This window comes from Marmota marmota, unplaced genomic scaffold, assembly GCF_001458135.2.
Source record: "Marmota marmota marmota unplaced genomic scaffold, marMar, whole genome shotgun sequence".
In the NCBI taxonomy this organism is placed as follows: domain Eukaryota; kingdom Metazoa; phylum Chordata; class Mammalia; order Rodentia; family Sciuridae; genus Marmota; species Marmota marmota.
The window spans coordinates 3,059,618-3,065,694 of record NW_025999864.1 but is presented as its reverse complement, the minus strand read 5'-3'; the positions used below and the strand labels follow the sequence as shown (position 1 = coordinate 3,065,694).

At 39.2% G+C, this 6,077-nt stretch overlaps 1 protein-coding gene across 14 annotated transcripts in view; it reads left to right on the top strand.

The window, feature by feature from the left end:
• The window catches only part of Rhobtb1 (Rho related BTB domain containing 1), a 127,136-nt gene that overhangs the window by 56,678 nt on the left and 64,381 nt on the right, over positions 1–6,077 (top strand). For 8 of the 14 annotated variants that reach the window (XM_048814385.1, XM_048814380.1, XM_048814393.1 and 5 more), the window contains one exon: positions 2,149–2,199. The exons of 4 other annotated variants lie outside the window; for them this stretch is intronic. The gene's annotated coding sequence lies outside the window, so the exon portion shown is untranslated. Of the gene's footprint in view, position 1; positions 95–2,148; positions 2,200–6,077 lie in introns of those variants that run through there. 2 more of the 14 variants (XM_048814364.1, XM_015504694.2) reach the window with 2 other exon arrangements.

The window sequence follows — 6,077 nt, the reverse complement described above, 5'->3', positions numbered from 1 at the left end:
ACGCGCGCAGCCGTGGCTGCTGCTGAGTGGCGGGCCCCCGCTTCCCCCCTGGCCCTTGAAGGCGGAGAGAGCTCGCGTCTCGCTCGGCTTCAGGGTAGGTTCTGTGTCGTGAGTGCGCTACGGTATGAAACTTCTCCGAACAGCAGCCGCGGAGCCCCCACCACCCTGGCTCTCGCGGGTGGCAGGTGGGGGCTCCTGGGGCCGTGCCAAGCGGCCAGCAGCACCCCGAGAGTGAGTTGTGGGACAAAACTGCTGTAGGGGCCGCCCTCGCCTCTCTGGGAGGCCGGGTACCTTCCCATCAGAGGCAAGCAGAAGAGATTTCTAGGAGTGCCCGCCCAGCCGCGCCCCTAACTTGGAGCTGAGAAAATGTACAACGGCACCCTTAGCAGGCTGGCTGCGCCGGGAGGGGGTGGTGCCGCGCCTACAAGAAAGCTCTTTTTCTTCGAAGGACAGTGGTGGGGAACGGGAGGACCTAGAAAGGCTGACACGCTGGCCCTTTTGGCACTTGCACCCCTTGAGAGTTGACTGGAGCCCACATTTGGCGCTCCCTCCCTTCCATCCCAAACCCCGTGTCTATGGAGTCTGTTTTGAGTTGCTGTGACAACGGTAGGTGCTGCCATGAGGGGCTTGCACACACCTTACCTTGAATCTGTGTGCTCAGCTTTCGGGGAAAATACTCCCGGGGGAGAGAAGAGAAAACAATCTCCTCCCCCAAAAAGAAATGGAAGGAAAGCACAAGTGTGTAAAAATATATCATTAGATCCTACAGTTAGCTGTGTCGTTTCCATCCCCAGCAGTATCAAACATCTCAACTGAGGAGCAATGTCAATATTTAGACTTGGACAAGCCAGAAAGTTAGAAGAGAGCGCCAAGCGCAGGGTTTTGACTTGGCTTTGCACGTCAGCACACAAGCTGTGCCTCTGGAGCTGACTGTACACATTTGCTGGGGGAAAAATGCATGAAAGTTGATATATACACAGAAGCATCAAGATCTCGGAAACTCTAGGAAGTTAAGAAAAGTTTCCCTCACTTTGAACTCCTCCAACCTATGATGTTCTGGGAGCCCTGTTGAACTTTAGCCAGATGCTCAGCTTAAGGTTTCATTGGTTTGGGGCCACCCCACCCCGAACTGGGGCTGTGCTGCATATTCTACAGGAAACATTCTAAACTGCAAAAGTAATACTAAGTTATTAGTGATTTTCTTCTTTGTATGAGTCCTGTCATTATCATCAGATAGTAAAAAGTCAATAGGCCGTTAAACTGGTTTACAAACTCTATTTAGAAATTTGCATTTCCTTTCCAATAAGCTTTTAGATGCTTAGAGAGCCAGTGGATACTAGAAAATAAACACAAGCTCTTTGCAGCATAAATAACATCTGCAAACTTGCTCCACAGGTAGAGTGGGCAGTAAATTGTTATATTAAACTAGGTTTCCTGGGAGATTCCTGGATCATATGTGGTCATATTAGTTCAACCAGTCAATCTCATTATGGAAGGCTTTGAAAAGTTATTGGGAAGCAATAAAATCATGGTCAATATTCTTCTAAACTTGCATATTACTGTTAGTTGCCCAGCTTCTGAAGGTAGTGTAAATATTAAGTACACCTGGCAGTGTGTGATCACAGAGATAGGAATAGAAACATACATAACAGATTGATGTTATTGAAATAATAATGCAATTTATTAATTATACAAATATAATAAGAAAAAACAGAATTGCTTTTGTTGGCATTTTGTGTGCTCAGTTATGCATATCACAAATTCAGTGATTATTCTCTTTATTCTGACATTCTGGACTTTAGTTGTGATTATGTTGTCTAAAAATTCTATTTTGGAGGAATAGCATGCCCACTTCTATAACTTGTGTATTGTAAACTGCCTGTAAAGTTTTCATTGTTCCCATCCATGAGTTTGTGGCCAAATGCTTTTTTTTTTCTTTAATCATTCCAAAATGCTCAGAAATGTATTTTCACAAATGCTACAAAATGTTACCCTAGCTATTTCAAGATATATTTGACCCACAGAAATGCCACTTCTACACTGGCACTTAGCAGAAGTAAAGTGGATTCTACCCTTTCTTGGGGAGAAGGGCAAACAACTGTGTTCCTGACAGTAAGATTTATAAAAATATTTCTCTCTTTTGTGCAGGTAAGTCCAGCTGAGAGCAGGGTGTTCTCTTCTTCATTTCCAGCAAGCCAGGTCAGTGCCTTTGTGCAAACCCATGACCACAGATAGACTGATGACATCCTGTGTCTTAATTCTGAACATGCATTTTAGAACAGGTTTCTTAGTCATTTGTCTTAAAAGGATTTGTTTTTGTCATTTTGTGTGCTCAGTTATGCATATCACAAGCTCAGTGATTATTCTCTTTATTCTATGAGTAAACTGGTATTAAAACAAGCCTTGAATCAGTTTGTCTTTTGTAAAACTTTTTTTTTTTCCACTTTGGAGATTCTGTCTGGTGCCAGACAGTTGAGACTAGGGGGATCTGGAGACTCAATAATTGAGGTTTACATCTGTCTTGATCTTAGCACTCTGGACCTGTAAAGAACTTGAAACAATAATAATTGATATTTATTTAGCATGAACTTAGACAGTGTGCTCCATTCTGTACATTTATGTTTTCATTCTGCCTTAAAAAAAAAAAAAAATTCCCATGAAGTGAAACTACTCTCTTGACCCCAGGCTATAAGGAAGGAGTTGGAAGTTCTATAGTTCTACATTTAATCCCTATAGTAAATAGCACAAATAGGATTTTTTTTTTAAGTTCTGTCTTAATCCAAGACATAAACTACTTCTTCAAAAATTCTTCTCTACCAGGGAAATTTTAGGCAAAGAAATATTAAGTGATTTGTCTAGGACAACTTAATAATTGCAGTTTATATAATAACACTCAATAGTTCAGCCACTGCAAAAGAATAAATTCTACTCTTTTAGGTAAAACAGTGAAAATAATATAAGTATTTATGTATACTTTCTAGCATAACTCTGTCAAAAATGAGAAGATTTTTATCATGAGATCTCTGGCTTCAAGAATTTTATAAACAGATTTAAAAAGCAAAATACTAAACATTCATATATGAAAAAATAGAGAATAAATCAAGATAGAGCAAGTCAGAAGGCCAAATTGGGAGCCAGTGGTATATTTACAAAAAGTTCATCATTTTCCACTCTGTGGGATTACTTTGCAATTCCATGTATGTATGAAGAAACTTTCCAAGCACATGTTTTGTCTGAATAGATGATAAATGAGTGAAAGTTTGGGAAAAGAGAATGTAGAAATTTCAACTCGATGGGGAGAGATTATGCAGTTGTCATTATGTTAAAATATCTCAATGACATTGTTTCAAGAGCTTCATAACAAAACCATGGACTGATTGACTCTGCACAGCATCTTTGAAAAAACACTATAATTTGGTATGATGTTTACAAGTGCTATATTCCTTCTGGAGCCTCAGTTTGTCTGAAAGATGCTACAGAAATAGATTTGGACACATAATACCAAAGTCCTGGAAATGGGCAACATCTGAAGTTTAAGCAGGATGTTTTTAGTTTGTGTCTGAATTAACAACCCTCTCTTACCCCCTTTTCCCTCCCCTTCCTTTTTTTGAGGGGTAGATAGAATAATTTGTAACAGTTGTTAATCCTTCTTAGGGAGTTTTCTATAAAGGAGTAATAAAAAATGAAATAGGAAACAACTTACTAAAGAAAACCTTTAGATAATTATCTTTTTAATGTCCACATACCCCCAACTCAAGCTAAAAGCTCTAAAAGTGTAATTAGTCAAGAGGCATTTTTAAGCATTTAAGGGGTTGTTGAACATGTCCTCTATAGGAGCTTTGTCCTGTAAAAGTTGCTCATCATGGATTGTTAGAAAATAAATCATATTCCAAAAGAGCGCTATTATTATCAGGAAGATCCCTTTACAGGCCAACACCTGTCAACCAATATATGGTTAGTTTTGATAGTGGTGTGTTAAAAACATCAATATAACAACTCTAAACCCATAATTTATTTAAAGCAATAAAATTATTCTGCCAATTACATAATGTTAGAGCCAAAAGAAATTTGGAGATTAGCATGGTATCTCTAATAATTATCACTTAATTAGTAATCAATCACTTGTTTCCTTTTTTGAACTTCAGAAGGCTTTGGTTAATAGGCATCACTTGCCTCTTTTAAAATGTCTAGAAACATTTGAACTCTTGCTGGCTTGAGTTGGTGAATCTACTTGTAGAAAACAGAGAAAATTTTCAAAACTTTCTTTTGGTCTATCTTTTAGAAAACAAGCAGTATAGTCTCATGATAGGAAGCACTCCCCTTTGGCTTCCCATAATTGGGTCCTTGGATTCATCTTCTTCTCCACCCAGGCTTTCTAACAGTCTTACAATGTTGAAACATATCTTGGAAAGGGATGGAATAAGAAGTCACAAAAACTGGAGATTAGCATGGTATCTCTAATAAAACTGGAGAGGGAAAAGGGCAGGAGGTAGGAGAGTATGTTAGTGATGGGGCAGGGGAGAGGAAAAGGAAAAGCGTTGAGGGGGATAGAGGCAAAAGGCAGTCCCTCAAAGTGATGGGTTGTTTACAGATAGATTATTTATTTGCATTTTATTTGTTTATTTATTTATTTGTTTATTTTCATTTATAGACAAAGTAAAGCCACCCTTTCCTCTTCCTGGTACCTTTTGTTCCTTATGCCCAGAGGGCAGAAATTAGAAAATGGGAAAATAAAGATCTTAACAGCCTCTTTCTAGGTTTTCTGGATGTTGAGGACTTTTCCTGTCTTCAAATACTCCCTCCAGCTGTGCCACCAAATATGTCCACTTGTCTCTCTTCCAGTTTTATTCACTAAAGGGTGAATTAGCATGTTTGACAAAGAAAATAAGCAATGCCAGTAGGTCTAGAAGAGAGCAATTATATTTCTCCATGCTGCACCTGAGTTTATTTATTGCACAGACACAGGTTAATGGCAAGTTCCCAGTGTTAATGAGGTTATGATCTCAGGCTCCATCCCTCTATGGAGAAGTTTCCTTTGAACTGTTATCCAACCATAGGCCAAACCCTTAATGACCCCTGCAATAAATACAACCAGCACTTCTTATGCTCCTGCTGGAGACGAGACACTTCACTACATGACAGCTAATATTCGTTATCAATTCCAGTTCTATGGAAGCACAGAATGGAACTCAGAGATGTTAAGTTAAAGAGCTAATACAAAGCAGAGCTTTAAAAAAAGAAACACTTTAAACCATTTCATTCCAGATTACTCTTTCAGATGGCAAGAGTAATAGAAGTTAGATAATTATTCTTTAGGTTTTTATATCCTGAATTACCTCACAGTCTTGCCTGTATAAGTCTGCCAACTCTTCAATTCATTTCTAATATATTTTGATGCAAGTCACAGTTGTAAACAGTTGAGTCAAGGAGAGTTGAATGGTGGAGCCAGGAAAGTCCTTCAGGGTACTTGGTTCAACGTCATGTAGTTGATAAAATACTGGCACCCGAGAGAGCCATGCAACTTGACCACTCTCAGTTAATAAGTGACACCGCCTGAACTGAACCCAGGTTTCCAAATCCCAGCCAGGGCTCAATTCCATTACATAATACTGCCTGAAAAGTGCCAAGTCTTCTAAACCCTCCAACTTAGCCAAAATTACAACTACCAAGTCCAAAATACCTCTGAAACCTAAGGCACATCCAGAAATGGGTGATAAGAGGATGCCAGCAGTATAAAGACATGTACTAAGAGAAACCTCAGTTATCTACACTAGTGTCAAGGCAGAAGAGTCCTTTACCCTCTAAAAAAAAAAAATAGCACCCCAAACTCTGATTCTGTCCATGCTCTTAGTTTTTTTTTTAATTTTTTATTGTTGGTTGTTCAAAACATTACATAGTTCTTGATATATCATATTTCACACTTTGATTCAAGTGGGTTATGAGCTCCCATTTTTACCCCATATACAGATTGCAGAATCACATCAGTTACACATCCATTGATTTACATATTGCCATACTAGTGTCTGTTGTGTTCTGCTGCCTTTCCTATCTTCTACTATCCCCCCTCCCCTCCCCTC